The sequence below is a fragment of the Lepidochelys kempii genome, chromosome 1, assembly GCF_965140265.1.
Source record: "Lepidochelys kempii isolate rLepKem1 chromosome 1, rLepKem1.hap2, whole genome shotgun sequence".
Lineage (NCBI taxonomy): Eukaryota > Metazoa > Chordata > Testudines > Cheloniidae > Lepidochelys > Lepidochelys kempii.
Window position 1 is genome coordinate 297908296 of NC_133256.1, and position 20721 is coordinate 297929016.

At 40.8% G+C, this 20721-nt stretch overlaps 1 protein-coding gene across 2 annotated transcripts in view; it reads right to left on the bottom strand.

The window, feature by feature from the left end:
- The window catches only part of CNTN1 (contactin 1), a 432541-nt gene extending 412533 nt beyond the window's left edge, over positions 1–20008 (bottom strand). Inside the window, exon 1 of one of the 2 annotated variants that reach the window (XM_073328045.1) lies at positions 19845–20008. The gene's annotated coding sequence lies outside the window, so the exon portion shown is untranslated. The remainder of the gene's footprint in view (positions 1–19844) is intronic. The other variant, XM_073328044.1, reaches the window with a different exon arrangement.
- Between the last annotated feature and the right edge of the window lie 713 nt (positions 20009–20721).

The window sequence follows — 20721 nt, forward strand, 5'->3', positions numbered from 1 at the left end:
TTATGCTCTGTTTATTTAAAGGAACATATTTTATTGGTGAGGACCAATCAAGGTATGAGTTGTACTTTATAAATATTTCCCAACCTATATTGATCATAACCCATTATGTTATTAAAGGTCCAATTTAAATTATTTGGAGGAGACACAAAGAAATTACTTGTGTTCTGTGAACCCAAGAATTTACCTTGGACATCATCCATTCTAGTGAAACTCTCAGAACCAATCTTCCTAATGGAAGATCGGAAGCAACCTCAATGCATTCTATGAGAATGATATCCAGATATTTTCTTTTCCACTCATACCCGTGTGTTCCTATTACTATGATCATCCCCCTCCCTCTCCTTGAGTTTCTACACCCACTTGTGGTGTCTCATCCTCATTTAGGCTATCGTTTATATATTGTATGTTTGTTCAACAACCAGCACAATGGGGCTCTGATTCTGATTGGCACACATAGGTGCTACCATAATACAAACAATTTATAACCATATTTCTTACAAATCTTCTCAGAGACACAGACACCTTTAAAAGTCTCAGAATAAAATGTTAATCATAGTAAATTACAGACACTTGCTCTCCCTGCAAATCAGAACAGAATTGAACCCTTTTTTCCTAATAGTCAGCAGGAAAAATTCTAGCACCTTGAGGTGCACATTATACAGAGTCTCTCAACAGAGGGGTTGTGTGACGGGGTTGGGACTCACCACGGCAGTGCCTCCTGCTGTTCACTCTGGGAATTAACTCAGTTTGTGCCGAGCATCCTCTGCCGGCGGTGTCCCGTCTATCTCTCGCCCTAGATTGGCATCTCGACCCGCGTTGCTCCCAGTGTCCTCTTCAGGACACTGCCTTTCGGCAGTGCCCACTGCTCCAATCTCACCCCCTTCTTGGGGTTTGGTGTTATCGGCAGTCCTTCTCTTCACCCTAGCCACAATGGCCGACCACATCTCAAAGTCTAACCGCTACTGGCAGGGGTCTGGTGCAGGCCATGATGGCCACTCCTAACGGCCAGGTGGAAGTGCAAGGGGGAAGGGACCCAGGCCCGCCCCCTACTCTGGGTCCTGCCCCAGGGACCCTTAAGCAGCAACCTTCCTGCCTGCCCTCCATCTCCCCCTTTGTCCGTCTCTCTCCCTGCTCTGTTTCCCCTTTGGCCTCTTTGCACCGGCTAGGCCCTTTTTCTCAGGGCCTGCAGCCCAGCAGGTACCGGAGGGAAGTTCCCTTCTGCTCCCCCAACCTGCCCAGCACTGAGCTGTCCATGGTGCTAGTCTCCTCACACATGAGACAGACCTTCACCCTCTGAAAGCCTGGGAGAGACTACCTGCTCCCTTCTTGGGCAGCCTTTATACAGGGCCTAGCCTAGCCCTGATTGGCTGGCTGTAATACCGGCCCTGATTGGATCTCTAACAGGCCCTTCCTGATTGGCTGCCGCCTTGCGCAGCTGCTCTGACCTGTTGTAGCCCAATCTGGCATGGGGGTGGGGGCACCACCCCACCACAAGTTGTCACTCTATATTTGCAGCTGACAAACTACTTTACACAATTAAAGTGTTTCATTCACTCTCCTCTCACACACACTCTCTATTTTCATATATTAGACACACACAACCAAAGAGAGAGAGAGAGAATCGTAGGACTGGAAGGAACATTGAGAGGTCATCTAGTCCAGTCCCCTGCACTCAAGGCAGGACTAAGTATTATCTAGACCATCCCTGACAGGTTTTTCTCCAACCTGCTCTTAAAAATCCCCAATGATGGATATTCCACAGCCTCCCAGGGCAATTTATTCCAGTGCTTAACCACTCTGACAGTTAGGAAGTTTTTCCTAATATTCAACCTAAACCGCCCTTGCTGCATTTTAAGCCCATTGCTTCTTGTCCTATTCTCAGAGGTTAAGAACAACAATTTTCTCCCTCCTCCTTGTAACAACTTTTTATGTACTTAAAAACTGGTATGTCCCCTCTCAGTCTTCTCTCCTCCATACTAAACAAACCCAATTTTTTCAATCTTCCCTCATAGGTCATGTTTTCTAGACCTCTAATCATTTTTGTTGCTCTTCTCTGGACTTTCTCCAATTTGTCCACATCTTTCCTGAAATGTGACACCCAGAACTGTACACAATACTACAGCTGAGACCTAATCAGCGTAGAGTGGAAGAACTACTTCTCATGTCTTGCTTACAATACTCCTGCTAATATACCCCAGAAAAAGTTTGCTTTTTTTTGCAACGTTACACTGTTGACTCGTATCTAGTTTGTGATCCACTATGACCCCCCAGATCTCTTTCCGCAGTACTCCTTTCTAGACAGTCATTTCCTATTTTGTATGTGTGCAACTGATTGTGCCTTCTTAAGTGGAGTACTTCGCATCTGTCCTTATTGAATTTCATTCTATTTACTTCAGACCATTTCTCCAGTTTGTCCATATCATTTTGAATTTTAATCCTATCCTCCAGAGCACTTGCAACTCCTCCTAGCTTGGTATTTTCCGCAAACTTTGTAAGTGTACTCTCTATGCCATTATCTAAATCATTAATGAAGATATTGAACAGAACAGGACTCATAACCGATCCCTGCAGGACCCCACTCATTATGCCCTTCCAGCATGACTGATAACTACTCTCTGGGAATGATTTTCCAACCAGTTATGCACCCACCTTATAGTACTCTATCTAGGTTGGATTTCCTAGTTTATTTATAAGAAGGTCATGCGAGACAGTATCAAAAGCCTTACTAAAGTCAAAATATACCACATCTACTGCTTCCCCCCCGGCATCCACAAGGCTTGTTACCCTGTCAAAGAAAGCTATCAACTTGGTTTGACATGATTTGTTGTTGACAAATCTATGCTGACTGTTATTTATCACCTTATTATCTTCTAGGTGTTTGCAAATTGATTGCTTAATTATTTGCTCCATTATCTTTCCAGGTACAGAAGTTAAGCTGACTGGTCTGTAATTCCCCGGATTGTCCTTATTTATAGATGGGCACTATATTTGCCCTTTTCTCATCTTCTGGAATAATTGCTAATGGCTCAGATATCTCCTCAGTCAGCTCCTTGAGTATTCAAGGATGCATTTCATCAGGCCCTGGTGATTTGAAAACATCTAACTTGTCTAAGTAATTTTTCACTTGTTCTTTCCCTGTTTTAGGCTCTGATTGTACCTCATTTTCACTGGCATTCACTATGTTAGATGTCCAGTCACCACCACCCTTTGTAATTTGACCAGTTTCCACTTTTTATAGGACTCTTTTTTGAGTTTTAGATCGTTGAAGATCTCATGGTTAAGACAGGGTGGTCTCTTTCCATACTTCCTATCTTTCCTATGCAGTGGGATTGTTTGCTCGTGCCCTTAATAATGTCTCTTTGAAAAACTGCCAACTGTCTTCAATTGTTTTTCCCCTTAGACTTGCTTCCCATGGGATTTTACTTACCAACTCTGAGTTTGCTAATGTCTGCCTTCTTGAAATCCACTGTCTTTATTGTGCTGTTCTCCCTCCTATCATTCCTTAGGATCATGAACTCTACCATTTCAGGATCACTTTCACCCAAGTTACCTTCCACTTTCAAATTCTCAACCAGTTCCTCCCTATCTGTCAAAATCAAATCTAGAACAGCCTCCCCCCAATAGCTTTCTCTACCTTCTGAAATAATTTTTTTTCTCCAATACACTTTAAGAACCTGTTGGATAATCTGTGTCCTACTGCATTATTTTCTCAACAGATGTTGAGATATATAGCAATAAAAAAATAGGAGATTTTCCATTTTGGCAGCCACTTTAATTTTCAAACACTCTTGGATCAATTTTGAAAAGAAACAGATCCGCCCCTCAAATGAACACGCACAACTCAGAGGGCAAGTACGTCATCCTTACTTTATTTGTATCTATGCACATTTTCTTTGAGAGAGAGGATAATTGCTGATTTTCTCTGGAAAGAGAATAGAAGAACTTGTCTTAAAAGACAATACTGTAGCGTGACTGAAGGGGGTGATTTCCTTACCCGACTTCTATGCCAATTACCAAGCAGCAGCTTACAACTCTTACTTATTGGGAGCCACCACCTGCCTACTGTCACTGGATCAAGAAAGAAAAACAAAAATGCAGTAATGTATATAGTTTTTCAGCTAATTATAGCGTAAGAACAACAAAATTCCCCATTCCAAATTCAAACCATCAAAAATGTAAGGGAAACATTCTGTAAAATGCTGAAAACAAATAAAAGCACATGCGGTGTAACAGGCAATGTACTCCAAAAAGATATGGGTCACTGATAAAGGGAAATGAAATAAAATGGTTTCTTTTATTGTCCTCAACTCTTTCTGGGAAGCTTTTTAGGCTTGGATAACTGAAAATTAGAGTGGAAATTCCGATTATTTCCATTTATCAATATGCAAAAATGGAGCTTTGCTCTCCAATGGCTGCTTGTTATTATAATTGTTATGTTTTGAAAGAGGATACAGGAATTTACATTTCCAGCAATGAGTGCCAAGCATCTCTCTCACTACTTTGCCCATTTAATAGGGGAAGCATCTTTAACAAACAGCCATTCCTGGATAAGTGGGAGAAATGAAGAAATTCAGACGGATCAAAATGACTTGCTGGTCATAAGAGGCTAGCTCAGTATCTGTTTGTATGTTTGTAACATTTGTCTGTACAGACCCTTACGGGAAAGGTCATACAGAATTTAAATAAGGATGAAATCAAAAAGGAAAGAAAATATTCTTTAAAACCTACAAAATGAAATAGAGAATATATAGATTAGCATCTTTCTACATGTATTTTGAAACATCCTATAAAATTATATCGCAGGTGTATACTTTTCTTTAAAGTCTATGGGGTTATTCCAAAAACATATACAAAGATTGTCATTTTCTTTTAAATACTGCAAACCTTTTCTATATGGGGATTGTCATTCCATCTCAGATTTAGTGGCTGGAAGACAGAGGTTAAAAGGTCTACTTCTACCAGAAAAAAAGAAAAGGAGGACTTGTGGCACCTTAGAGACTAACAAATTTATTTGAGCATAAGATTTCGTGAGCTACAGCTCACTCCATCGGATGCATGCAGTGGAAAATACAGTGGGGAAATTTTATATACACAGAGAACATGAAACAATGGGTGTTACCATCACTCGTTACAGTGGTAACACCCATTGTTTCATGTTCTCTGTCTATATAAAATCTCCCCACTGTATTTTCCACTGCATGCATCCGATGGAGTGAGCTGTAGCTCACGAAAGCTCATGCTCAAATAAATTGGTTAGTCTCTAAGGTGCCACAAGTCCTCCTTTTCTTTTTGCGGATACATAACAACACAGCTGCTACTCTGAAACCTGTCATTATACATCTACCAGCTGATACAGATTCTTCCGTAACCCCCCTGTATACAGATTCTCCTGTAACTGTGTTTAAGAGCTGAAGGGCATTCTGTCTTCTGCCAGGAAGTACTGGTTTGTGATCTAGTGATGATCCAGAAGTCTTAAGTAGCTGTATTGAGCAGGGTGATTTTCCCTTAGTTGTCAAAGAAGTGTTACTAAAACCTGAGTGCCCTTGGAATGACATCCTGTATTTTATGAAACCAGAACCTGAATTACTGTGTGTCAGTTAAAGTGCCAAAATATAAATTTTATAAGAATAGAACCATAGGTACATAAACTGCCACATTTTTCCTCACAGATTTTCCTCTGAATTGTTTTCTAATTTAGAGACAGACCATAACCAGGCAGTAAGTTCCTATTAAAAATTATACAAGGTATGTACCATTACCAATAAATACCCTTGGTTGATGGGACATTTGGTTTGTACACCGAGTAAAACACCCATTACCGGAGTAATGGATTATTGGACATGCTTCCAAGCAAGAAGCAGTCCTTCAACCATTTGCTGGTTTTCAAATTACAATGCCTCTAAATTATTATACAATTAAAAAGAAAATCTTAGGAGAAAAGTTAGAACCTGTATCTATTGTTCTTCACTTATACATGTACACTATTTACATTCTATGTACAATAGGTAAAGGATCCAATCCCTCTGTTCTGGATTTGGGGACATGCCTTTAAAAAAAAATGCAGTGATGCATCAATTTTTAAATTAGCATCACTACAGAACAGTTTAAAAACCAAACTTAGAGCCTGGGTAGAACCAGACGCAGAATTCAAAGGTATACAAGTATGAAAATTGTAGGATTCACACTGCATGACAGTTTATGCATAACTGCACTTTGCTCACAAACATTTAGTTTTAGGATCTGGGTGGTCAGTACAGATGGAAGTATATCGACAATTAGTTACAACTATCTATGGGTTCACTGGGTATCAAATGATCATCTAGAGTTATGGGCCTAACTGCAGGAGCATAAACTACATTTCAGGTGCTGCTTTACACCCTTCATTATGACTGTTTGATCCATAGATAACACAAAACAGAAAGCCTCCAAACTATGTATTTCTGCTACATAAAGTGCCTAGAAGCTATTAGGGAACTATATATTATATATATATATAAATAAATTAAAAAACCAAGAACAAGAATTTTGACATGCAAGTGGTTTTCATGGGTTTCCCAGATGTGCAACACAACATAATTTGAGCAGCAGCCAGAAGTCAATGTGAACTCCCTGTGTATTCTCCTTTCCTCGAATGTCAATGTAAACTTACATTGGCACACAAGCTTCAGCAAATGTGATTTGAGTAAACCAGCATATATCTTCAATATAGCACTACTTGCAGATTTTAGCTGACCATAAAGCTATTGTCACTTAACAACATTGCCAGGGACCTGACCAACTTGTGACTGATTTCAATGCCATTAAAATATAATGGCAGGAATGTAGACAAGACAGAGATAATGGAAATATGAAATATGGTATTTGAGCAGCATCCCTCGTGGCACCAACAACATTACTGTCCATCCTGAACTCTCGTGCTTTTGATATAAGGATAATCCAGGTCTGACCTATATGAAATAGTTGAAACTGCTGTAATTTTTAATTAATTACAATAAATTAAACTAAACTTCTTCTGGGGCCATGTGCACTTAAAGTGTGCTTGACAGAAGTGGAGCTAATCATTCTGGAGTGGTGGGGGTAGGGGAAAGGAGTATCCATATCCTTTGAGATCTTCAAATACGATCCCAAAGCAATGGGAAAAAACAAGATTTTATGGTTCAACCGTATTTAAAGACGGAGTCAGATGATTTGTAGAAACCCACAAAACATTTGACAATAAGAGACTGAACAGAAATGAAAACAGCTGTGCTTTATGACCATCCTTGGGTTGTTTTAACAAACCTTTCTTGAAGCTCATTAATTTCTGTAGCATTTTATGTCATTCTGAGAAGCAAAGTCAAAGCTTTCTGATTTCCACAACAAATATACTTGATCAAGTCAGAATGTCAGATTTATCTTTTACTGTGTCTTATGTACATACCTAAGTGCAAATTAATCTTTCCTCTCAGTAGTTTTGCTTCCCTGCTAGCCCTATCATGTAGTGTAATCACATGTCTTAATAAAAAATAAACTGACAATGTGTTGGTGAGTGGAAATGCATTCAAGTCTTTTTATTTCAAAATCTTCCACTAGTCTGAAGTGTTCTTAAATGGTAAAACTATCACTATTACAACCGAATGAAAAAAAAAATTCTACCCAGTTTAAGAGATTTTTAAAACACTCCACCATTTAAGATACTGAAGTTGATTAACAAAATTTAACCTGCTCTTACTCATATGTTCGTAAAGGGAATAAATGTCTTTGTGTGTTGTAAATATTGGTTTAATGTTTATTTTTCCTTTAAACAACAAGTCAGAAATTCATGTATTTAATGAAAAAGGTGCCTATATGAAAAGAACTTGCAATTTCAAATGTCCAAAGGGTTATTATATTTATATTCCTGTTCTGTTTGCTTAATAATGTCAAACACTTCCATAAAAAGAAAAGGAGGACTTGTGGCACCTTAGAGACTAACAAATTTATTTGAGCATAAGCTTTCGTGAGCTACAGCTCACTTTTCCACCGAATGCATCCGATGAAGTGAGCTGTAGCTCATGAAAGCTTATGCTCAAATAAATTTGTTAGTCTCTAAGGTGCCACAAGTCCTCCCTTTCTTTTTGCGGATACAGACTAACATGGCTGCTACTCTGAAGCCTGTCATTATACAAAACACTTCCATGTAACATTTAGCTCAAAATTGTGTTTTAGGGTTATTAATGGCCCAACTCCTTACTTAAGAGAGTGTTATATAAATGATCTGTTCCTAATGACTCAAACAACAATACAGTATAGCAATCATGTTATCCTATCCTCTAAAATGTTGCATTTTGCTCTTCAAAAAATCAACTGCTGCATGTTCATGTCCAAATGCAGTGGCTGATTTTCAAAGATAGGTGGCAACGCAACCCTCATAATAGAGGTATTAAATGACATTTTCTCAAGTATCTTAAAACTAGGTAATTACCAAAGAACTAATGACTTGAAAAAGAAAACAGTCTACGAAAATATGGCTTATTAGCTTGCTAACAGATGATTAGTCAGGAGTCCTATACTGTCAACTTTAGTCTGATAAAGTACTCTATATTAATACTATGCCATGAATCCTGAACAACGAAGGTCTGTTTCTCCTTTCCTAAATGGGCTTTCCTTCTCTCAGTATTGGTGTATTAACGACAGATAAGACTCTCTTTAAGACGTAAACACCTTCCTAAGAAAAGGTATAGATTCACACATGTCAAGACCACCGATTAGAGTGATACTTGTATTGATGTTCACACAAATGAATGTAATGAATATAATGTATCAATACAGGTAACTCTGGTGCATTGGAAAGTCCAGATCAGTCTGATTAAGTGATCTGTTTTAACTATAAGTTTCATTGTTTGTTATTTGAAATATTTTTGTCCTATGCTATTCATACTTTCATTTTACAATTACTGGCTGTTCTGCTCAAGAGGAAATTAACTCTGTCTAAATCTGAATGCTAATACAATGGATTCCCCTGTACCTCTATCACTGAGCTATTTGAATTTAAGTACTGTGCAGATTGTTAGGGGGCTTATTCCTTCACCCACTTACTTCCCTGGTCCCTCTTGCATGAACAGAGAGCAACAATACCCAAAGTCTAAAGGTGCAAACAATTCAATGTTTATTGGGGTGAACTTCCAGCAAGCATGATTCCAGTTTCCTTCCTTAGTGTCCTCCTTCCCAGCTCTGACACCACAGAGCCTTACACCTGTGTCCTTGTTCCCATTCCTGCCCTTAGCAAAACATGATTCCAACTTCCTTACTCCCATTCCCTATTCCCATTTCCCCCTTTAGCAAAACACGATTCCAATTTCCTTACTCCTATTCCCTGTTCCCATCTCCCCTCTTTAGCAAAACATGATTCCAATTTCTCCACCCCCATTCCCATCTCCCCCACCCACACACCCACCCCCTTAAGGTTAACCTGTCCCCCTTATTTTCAGGCTTGACTTGTTTTTTCAACTCCCTTTCCTGGAGGGCCATAATCTGAGTCTTCTAGTAGCTTGTTTGCTGACCAGATGTATTTGTTATTTGCAGCTCCTCTGTGCCCATCAGCTAGGTAATTTGCATTTACACACAGAGGCTTACTAGCTTGCTTCTGGATCCAAAGCTGTTAGCAGCTCAGACACTGTCTTAAAAGGGAAGCATTCCACTTCCACTAGAGTTCTGATTACTTTCCACTTTCATCTCCTGCTCAAAAACACAGAGATCTGAAAAAGAAAGCACAACCTATTGTGGCTCCTTTTGGAGCCCTATGAGGATTTTAACGAAGTACCATGTTTTATTTGCATTTTTTTTACCCCTTCTCCAATATACACTGCACATGTCCTGGGAAAATGCAAATTCCTTCCATATAGTTTAACCTCTATAACATTATATTAGCCATATTAATTTTACACAAGATATAACTGCCTCCCCCATGCCCACAGCGTTTTCATGCACACCCACCAAAGCAACAATCTAACCCCCCAGAGCCACCCCAAGGCTCAGTGCTCCCATCATTCCTCCCCTTTTCCTTTTCTTTTACCTGTGCACACACACAAAATTCTCTTTTGCCTAACATCCCTTGCACTGTGATTACTTTTTTTTACACAACTGTACCCCAATTACACTTCCATCTTGTACAACTAGACACAACCAGGGGCAGCCAAGTTCCAATAGAAACCCCTTCCATCCTTTATTGATTTTGATTACATTACCCAAAAGTCAAATAATTTTGATCAGGTTCTCTCTCTGCCTGCTGCCTGCAGCAGTGCCTTATAGACCATTTCTGTGGGAAAAGGGCCCATTTTCCCTCAGAATAGCTGTAAAGGCTTCTGTGGACAGAAGCATAGTGGTGGTAGTAGCCACTCTACCTGACCCCCTTGGATAATTTAATTACCAAGCTTCCATCCAATGTGACTGCACAGAGTTGCACATACAGTTACATTTATATAACTGGGTTTTATCATTAAACAAAAACTTCCTTCTTGACATCTCACATAAATATCCAAAGTACCCTCCATTAAAACTTCAGAAAAACAAAAGAGTGTGGAAAGGCAGGTTGCACTTTGAAACTTTTTTTTTCCCCCCAATCCCCCAGGACCAAGTCCCAAATCCAGTCTCTAAAGGTGGTCTGTTAACTCTGCTTTTGACTATAAACCCTTTTGTGCCAAATCATCTTTCACTACCCCTAACTAATTTACAACCTCACCAGTTTATAAAAGTTGGATACATTTCTGGCACATAGGACTGTATAATGAAAGATTCATTTTTCAGCTAATGCACCAATAATCTTTCCAAAACACTTACCTCTCCAACTGGGCAGCTCTACATTAAGAAATAAAAGATGTAACGAACTAGCATGATTAACCAGGGTCTTCAAAGATCATATTCAGTATTAAAACTCCATAACTGTGAATGTAGTCTGTTTCTGCTAGACTGATTTTTTATTTTATTTTTTTACAGTACTGCATTTGTCCTGCAAGACCTAAGGCAAAACTGAAATGTAGCCAAAGTAGCCAAATATCACTGAGCTATCACCCCAGTAATTGGAATGAAAGTTAGCACTGGGCAATGTTCCACTAGTTGTCCTGTAGCGATGATGTTTGTTGCCATGACTAGCAGATGTCACACTGTTCAAATGCAGTGTGTAAGAGTCATGTAGAAGAAAGGAGAAAGATGAGATATAGAAGTACAAATCTCCTTTCTAGGATTTCACATGTAATTTCAGTATTAGCTAATCTACTCTGTGACTTAAAAATATATATTTTAATAACAAAGCACAGAACTTCTACAATTAGAGTCTGGCTGCGGACCGTTTGCCTGAAGACATATTCTGATCAACTGATTACGCCTTTCTGATGATGTCACAGATGTGTACCAAGTCCCGATGGCAGATATTGAAGACCTTTTCAGTGAATCACACACAAAAATCTCTATGCCTATTATATAAATTGGGGGATGGGAAAAATATGGAGGCAGAAAAGCCAAAGATGATAAGGTAAGAGGGTAAAGAGAAGCACTGAGGGAATGGTTCAGAGTGATGAATTGAAGGGAAAAATTACAACTTTAAAAAAATGTCCAACTCTCAAAGTTGGAGGCTGCCATTTCAGTAGCAGTCTGTGGTCCTTTAAGCCATTTTTAACTCCTTTTCTAGTAAAAAAAACTAACCTGTGGACTGTTCAGTATTCCAAAGTTTGTTTATTTAAAATTTTGAATTTTAAAAGGATGATAAAATGGAGCTGGGCTTTTGGTGACCGTAAGATGGAGAGAAGGAGTTCAGCTATCCTTTATTAAAAACAGATAAAGATTGTTATAACAATTATCAGATAAACATATTCAAGATAGTAGAGAAAAAGTAGATAGATTAGATCAAATAGATCGAGCCACCTTTTCTCTTCTTTTCTCTTGCTAGGAACTACTTTTCACAGTGGAAAGAAACTTTTTTTTTCTTAAAATGAAATTGTAAGGAGTCCTAGTCTAACAGCAATAAGCTAGGTCAGCAGATACCTTAGTAGGCAATCAGCAGCTATTGGTGCACATCTTCCAGTATGCACTAACAGCCTACTCATCCACATGGTGGGTAAAGGCAAATACGCAGTTATGACCTTGAAAAACAGTGCAACCTATGGGGGAACATATGCATATATTCCACACAATCTCATTTTGGGACAGACAGATGGATGCTTGGCAAGAGCAAATTGCTGCCTCCATCAAGGTAGGTGGACATTAAGTTATAAGTATAGTAGAATTCTGGATGCTTACTAGAAACTCCCCTTCTAAAGAAATGTTTGGAATGTAAGGCTGTTTCTGTTTTATTTTCTCTTATTGCAGCTCTTATATTTCTCATCATCACTGCAAATACAAAGGGTTGTGGCCTCCTTGCAGATCAAGGGCCACCCAGGTCAATTTCTGACTAAGTCCTTAGGGTGGTCTGGCTGTATTCAGTTTATGTCCATCACTGGCAATCTTATCACGACACCAAAGTTTTTGGTGCCTACCTGTTCGGCAGCTATGTAGTGGAATTCCTTGGTACACATTCTTATATTTCTTCCTCCGTGCAATTATACCTGAAGATGAAAAGGTCCAAGAATGCCATGTCTCAATGCTATTATCAGATATTCAGTTTTGTATTACTTACGCTTTGAGAGAGAAAACACTGCTTTGAAAAATATTACAATGTTATTTGTAAAATCATGGCAGCATTAAGAAGAGGTAAGTGCATCCAGTCCCGGATCCCCCGTCTACTGCACTAAGGAAGAGAGAATATCAATCAGCTCTCAAACTCAGTCCCTATATTATGAAAACTACAAAATGAAACCCCAAGAAGGGAATAAGCTTAACAACACGTACTTTATACCTTCTTAATTAAACCTTCTTACCTAGGTTTGGCTTTTACTAGGGTTCCTAGATCAGGAGAGCTCAAGGTCACATTCTTGAGCCTCTCTTCTCAGAGAGCCGTGTCTATATCCCTTTAACAAGTAGGGTAATGAGTCACCTGCCTCAGTCAGCCAGTAGAATCAGCACATGCTAACAGGGAAGGCTATATCAGGCAAACACTACAAACCTGTTACATTTATTAATATAATTCAGTGTATGCTTAGTTTTAAATATTTACAAGCAGTTTGGCAAGAATAAATTGATGTATTTTTCTTTGAAAAATACAAGTTACATAATAGTAAACTGCAGTTCCAAGAATAAAAATTAATTTAATCCTTGCTTTAAAAACCAGAATTGAAGAGATTATATTCTGGTATGTACATTAAATCTGTCTGATATTCTGTAAATGAAGCTTGACATTTGAACACACATTGACCAACCCACTGCCTTCTTAATACACAATACTCCCATAAAGTAGACAGTATAACATAAAGACTAACATGAGTGCAGCCAATAACTAGTAATGTGCTAAATAAAAATCCTGATGCTAAGCATAATGAGGTTTCAGTTTGTCATAAGAAATATTTCACTGAGCAAATTAAAAGTTTTTCTCATTGGCATAGCCTACATACTCAAATTCAGGTGCTGCTGTTCAAAATAGATATTGATGATTTGCTCTTACATAATGCCTCCCATTTCTCTACACAAACTAAATCAAATTATTGCTGATGCATATTATCCCCATTGTATAGCTGAGAACAACTAAAGCACAGAGAAATAATACTCCACTGCAGTGAGGTCATTACATAAATGACTAGTGCCAATGAGGAGTGCCATTGGCTTCAAGTCACACACACTTTAAGTCAATGTAATTACTTTTTGCTTAAAGTTAGGCATGTGTTTAACTTGCTGAATTGGGGTCTAAATGAAGTGTCGAAGCTCAAACATGAAGTCTGTCATACAGCTGCGTCTCCTGACTCCCAGTTCCGTGCCTTAACCATCAGATCATCACACTCCATTAGGAAGGAACAGCAGACAACCTGGCTGGATAAGTGTCAAACTTAAAAGAAAAAACACCGTTTAAAAACAATACAACATTGCATATATATCAAGCTCTATACTTCTCATTTCTTAGCCCTGCTGAGTTCATATGAAGATTATGCAGACACTGAAATACTTATAGCTATTCACATCAGAAAATATGTATAAGTAACTCACTTTATAGCACAGCCCAAGATTATTCTAATATTTGACATGGAAAAAAAATGGTAAACATTTTTCTCTTAGAGAAGCAAGTAAATCTGTAAACAGAGTTGTAAATTACAGCCACGGTCATTGAAAACTAGGCCGCATCGTATAAGCACCACCCGCTTGTCATGACAAGGTAGTCCAGTGGAGTGGTAGAGGTTGATTTAACAGCAGGGTTTGTTAAAAGAATTTCATTGAAATGGCCAAAAAAAAAAAACCACACACCACAGAATGTAAACTCTGAACAGTGTTTTACTTTTTCATGTTGGTTTCATGAAAAAAGGATTTCTAAAAAAACCATAAGTATTGAAAAATCACCCTGAAGGTAATTTTTCACTGGATTGTCTCACCTTTTTCCACACCTCTTTTGGAAGAAATCTAAATACCCTAGGTATGCCTACACTAAGCCCAGGTCTGCATGCTCCAGCCTGTGACTGAGCAGGACTTTCCTGCAACTGCAGCTCCAGGCTGTGCCAGACCTGGACCCAGGCGTCTGAACTAACAGCCGGGAGTCTGGATCTTCTGTGCGCTCAGTGACTCTGCTGCGGGGCTCAGGCAGTGTGAAAGAGGAAGTTACCCAATTCAAATGCAAATAGGACAAGTGTCAGCCCTCTGGGGGATGAGAGGAAATAGGTGGGGACAAGAGACTGGGGATAGGGAGGCAGAAGCTGGGACTGAAGACTGCTGAGGGTTGTGGGGGACAGGCAGACTAGGATTTAGGGGTAGAGATGGAGTGTGGGATTGGCTAGATACTTAAGGAGCCAGATGCAGAAACTGGGACAGATTGGACAAGGAGACTGGGAGTAGAATCTGGGGACAGGAACTGAGGAAAGGGGGACACAGATCAGCTGAGAAACCAGGGGGCAGACTTGTCAAATAGACTAGGACTGATAACCAGTGAGGAGAAGCAGACAGGTCTGATGAGGAGTTGCGGTGTGGAGGGAGAACTGGGAATGACTGGGCAAAATGACTTGTACAGGGAGAGTGTGTGAAATGGGGAGAATGGGACTGCAACGAGGACTCGGGGTGGGAAGAGACAGAAGTGAGACAGGAACAGGAGGGACAGGATTCAGCAGAAGGGGTCATGCTTGAAGAGAATGGCAGAAAAGTAAGTGCCCACTAGAGAACACTGCCCTCTAGAGCCTGGAATGGAACCCAAGATTCCCGAGTCTGACCATTTTTCTGCTGTCAGCAAATATCTGTGAAACCCACTGGCAAAGCGTGTCCCCCATCTCCCTCTGGTGCTGGTCCACACAAGATGACAACCTACTGCTGTTATGAGTTACTCCATTAGCTCAAGTGGCAGAGGTCTGTGCAGTGGACTTAAGGTTCCTACCCCGCTAATGACCCCTCTGGGTATCAATATGATGCCACATACCGGATATCCATTTTTCCAGTTTTATTTTTTATAAACGTAGGAAATCACACAGAAAAAATACAATGAAAGAATGTTATTAATGTTGCAAAGTCAAATACACAAAAATTAGAAAATACCAGAATGAAGGCTGCTTGGGCAACTTTCCCTTGTGCATATGCATTATGATATAGTCCTAAATTACATGATCACATACGATTTTTTCCACAGGCCTCTGCTTCATTCAGTGAACAGCACAGACCCGCTTGAGGATGGAGCACTGCTGTGCAGCGAAAGACACGTTGTCTCTACCACCCCTGCTTCGTCCGTTGCAGAAGTTGGAAGGCGTATAGTGAATAAGTCAGGGAAGATTGGTAGTGAACGAGTCAAAGAATAGTTTTAAGAGAAAGGATGGCCTCAAAGCTAAGGCAGTTGAATGCTGCTCTTTGGAACTGGATTCTGTTCCTGCCTCTAACAGAGCTCCTGTGTGATGCTAGGCAAGTCACACAAACCCAACTTTTCACACGTGGTCAGTAATTGAGTCAGTAACTTCTGGGGGAGAAACTTGAGACCCTGGCATCAGATTTGCAGAGTGCCGAGCACTCAGTGAGGCAGCTGAAGTCAATGCAAGCTGAATGTCGAACAAATGAAGTGTTATATAATGCTAAGCATTCTGAAAAATCAGATCCTAGGTTTCTCAGATTGGGCACCCAAAATTAATGGATACTTTTGACCTTAATCCTTCTACGCTCAGCCATTTCATAAGGGTGTTGTACAAACACATTTATTAATATTTGTGAAGCACTGAGATACTATAGTGATGAATTCTGTCTTCAGGACAGAGTTTGAATAGTATTAGTAATAAGGAATGAAGAGAAAATTATATGTTGAACAGCAGCACCTTAAGGGTATGTCTATACTGCTATTAGACACCTGCAGCTGGCCCGTGCCAGCTGACTCGTGCTTGCAGGACTCAGGCTAAGGGGCTGTTAAACTCTGGTGTAGACATTCGGTTTCAAGCTGCAGCTCAAACTCTGGGACCCTCCCACCTCATAGGATCCTAGAGCCCAGGCTCCAGTCCAACCCCAAACATCTACATCACAATTAAACAGGCCTGTAAGCGCAAGTCAGCGCAAGTCAGCCAAGTCAGCGGACACCAGTCAGCTACAGGTTTTTAATCGCAGCCTTGACCCTAAGTGAGCATCTTCTATTCTGTGCACTAAATGAGGCAGGGTCTTGTGGAAAAAACTGTATGTGATGATGTCATTAAAGACTATATCATAACACATACACACAAGGGGGCAAACTAAACTTGTATAGGCAACAGCACTGTAGGCAATATGAAGGTGGAAAGGAAATCAGGGGTCTTCCCCTTTAACTTCTTCCTATTTCCATGCTTTTAAGTTTGGGGTGGATGAGGTATGTCCTGAACTGTCATTAAACATAGTTTTTGTTTGTTAATCACTCCAAGTAACTGTTGCTAGTGGAAACAACCAACTTCCAAAAAACAAAAAAAGAGAGAGAGAGAGAGCGCGCGAGTGAGCGTGCATGCACTTTTGACCAGGTCCTGGAAACAAGGGAAATTTTTAATTGAAGTCAGTGGGAGTTTTGCCAGATTAAGGATCAATACCTACAATCATACTGAAAAATGAATTTACAGAGATTTTTATGTGGCAAAACATATATTTTTTTAAAAAAAAACAACAACTAGTGATGGAAGGGGAATACTCTGAGATTTTTAAAACTTCTCAAGTCCAACCTTGTTACAAAAGACCTCCTCCTGCTGTTTAATAATTATTATACTGAGGCAGAAATTACCTAAATTTTAAAAAGTGATTTGCTAATACTCATCTTAAATAATGGATGTTAGTTAACATCTTCTCTGTTTCAGTTAGCACTGCACAGAAATATATAGCCTTCTTTAGGGAAAAAATGTCTGTGTCATATATAATTACATAATGGCTTATAATCACAAACTGGAATTCAATTTAAAACTATTTTTGTGTGCTTTAATACAATTACCATCAAAAATACCTTAGCTCAGTGATACTCAGAGTGTGGCTCATGAGCTGCAATTGGCTCTTTAATGTGTCTCTGTGGCTTTTCGCGGCACATGATATTAAAACAGCGTGATTTAATTATTAACCAACCTAAGTTATTCACCAATCAGGATGATTTTACTATGGTATTAACCAGTTATCAACTTCCACTAAGTTATTAATTTTTTTGCTGTAAGAATTATAAAATAAAACTAAATATTTCTCCTGTCATACTGCTTACATAGGACTAGTACTATAGTAAATGAAACCGTGAATTCACACTCCTGTGGCTCTTTTGGGTAATGTTGATCGCTAATTTGGCTCCTGAACCACTAATGTCTGCTTATCACTGCCTTAGCTTAAGGGTCATAGTTCATTTTAATTATCTATGTAACTAATAAATACTGTCCATTTAGTAATCTCGAATACATGTCAAAGGCAGAAGTTCTTAAATAGCACTCCACCCAGGAAGCTAAATTCCATAAAAAGATGGTCATTTTCCTTCTGCAACTTAGTGATCAGAAGCACTTGAGTGCTCATCCTCTTGAAAAAAGAAAAGGAGGACTTGTGGCACCTTAGAGACTAACCAATTTATTAGAGCATAAGCTTTCGTGAGCTACAGCTCACTTCCTCAGATGCATATCGTGGAAACTGCAGCAGGCTTTATATATACACAGAGAATATGAAACAATACCTCCTCCCACCCCACTGTCCTGCTGGTAATAGCTTATCTAAAGTGATCATCAGGTGGGCCATTTCCAGCACAAATCCAGGTTTTCTCACCCTCCACCCCCCCACACACAAATTCACTCTCCTGCTGGTGATAGCCCATCCTCTTGAAGGGACTTTTAGCTGCACTCAGGAGTGACAAAGTCTGCAAATGATCTCTCTATTTTCATCAGCAGGTGTTACTACAGTCAATGTGAATTAATACTGTTTACACATAAAGTGCCAAAGAAAAGGAGAGCAACTAACATTTTAGAATAAAAACAGTGAAGTAATGTGATTGTAACTGTAATAAGAGGTAATAAAAAGGTCTTCCAACTCGATTACCATAAATACATGCAAACACTTTTATCTCAAATAAATAAATAAGACATGGAGCTACCTTCCTTTGTGTACGCATACTGGCTCCAAAAGATGCCTGCACAGCAGCAACAGTAGTGTGAAAATGGGAGTGAGTTATAAATGTAGATACATTTTTCACAAGCTTCCAAACATTAATTCACATGCCAAAAAAATTCCTAGAAATCAATGACAGAAATAGATCTGCTGTACTGATCTTTTTGTCCAATCCATGCCAATGCATATTGAGGATGAAGAACATAAAATGCATTTTAACTTTTGTTATTATTATTTTTGGCAGGGATTGTGACAGAAAAAAGAAAGCTGCATTTTACAAAGACTTCAATAGGGATGCACATCCTACTTCCTGCAGTAGGAGTCTGGTGTTCGGAGACCCCAGTGCTAATAATAGCAGGTATCGGGTGAAGGCATTTTGTGAGGTGGGCATGGTAATTCAAGAGTCCACTTGGCTGGCCTTTCTACATGTTGTGAAAGCTGATCCGATTTCCATATTATGGCCAATGCCCTTAGTACGCATATGTCATCTCCTGCCTGCCTTGCTTGGGCCACCCATAGCCAATCCCAGCCTGGAGTAATGACTAGGAACAGTCTCCCTCCTTCTCGGCAGTCTCTCCTGCAACACCAGACACTCATGAACAAAAAATGCCACTGACTTCTCTGAACCCATATGGGAAATTACGATTCAGTTTCAGGCCACAGAATAACATACGCTATGCTTCCTTTCTAGGGAGAAGAAATGGCTAGACTGCAGGGTTAGGGAGGAGGAGAGCTTCTTCTACCTGAAGATACAGAGGGAAGGAGGCTGGGGGGGAGGGGAAGAGAACTGGTCTCAAATATTCATATATTTCTCGAATATCTGTATATACAGGTGGCTCCTAATCCTCCAGCACAGGCTGCACATGGTCATCAAGCCAGTCACAGATCAGTGCTGCTGCTGCAGCTGCACCAGTAGGGCGGCTGCTGAATCCAAGGGGAAAGTTGACTTGGCACCATCCCCATTCTTCCTCTGTTGAATGCGTTGCACCAGGCAAAGCTCTGCCTCTTCCCAAGACATTTCCCCCCATCTACCTACCTTGAACCCTCCCCCTACCGAATCCCACTTCACCCATTCTGCCCCTGCCGCCCCAGGGTGCTTGCTGTCCCCCCCCCCCCTTTATTTATTTATTTATTTATTTATTTATTTATTTCACTGTGAAGCAAATATCTCCCCCGCGCAGAAGACAATAAATAAATAGCAGGCCATGTCCTACCTGTGCAATGCTGCTGCTGCTGCACAGCGGGACTGTCACCTAGATGCGCCCCCACTTCCACTGCAAACACCTGGGAGCACCCAGCCCTGCTCCGCGCGCCCAGCCAACCTGCGGGACAGCGGCCCGCCCTTTCCCAGCCCGCACTGGGGGCTCGGGACTAGCGGGGTTGATTGGGGTAGGGGGAGCGGCGGGCCCTGATTGGACAAGGGTGATGTCACTCCCAGGCTGCGCGGCGGGGGCTGGGAAGCCGCCCAGCTGCAGCGGGTCCGCAGTCCGAGGGGGCAGTGGGCGGGAGGCTGCGGGGCGCTGAGCGGGGGCCCGGTGCAGCCCGTTAAAGCAAGGGAGGGAAAGTGGGGGGGAGACCGATGCTGGGGCGCTCAGCATCCCCCACCCAGCCCTGCGGGAGGGGGGACCGGTAGCGTGTACGCGGCCCTCGCACATGCCCAAAGCGGCTGCCCTTGCCCAGCCCTTTGCCCGGAGATTCACTGTCCTCCCCCCCGCAGCCGGGGTGCGGGAGTGCGGAGAGGAGCTGCTGGGGGGAGAAGAGCAGGGTGAGGCTCAGAGGGCCAAAGGAGCACACCCAGGATTACCACCTTCAAGATTCAATAAGGGCTCAGCCCCTGCCAATCATGAGATTGGGTCAAAATCATGGGTTTTTTGCTTTCTGGGTTTTGAGCCTTTGAGTCATATGGGGACCATGTTTTCAAGCTTTTAGCCAGGGACATAAGGGCTACATGTTTACTTAAAAGCTGAGAGTCTCACATATTCAGATGACTCCAGTGGCTGGAGATTGAGGAAAAACAGCAAATATGGTGGGAGACCAGTCAGGGATTGGATGGGCGTATGCAGGAAAAGGTAGTGAGGAGGTTTGCTGGAC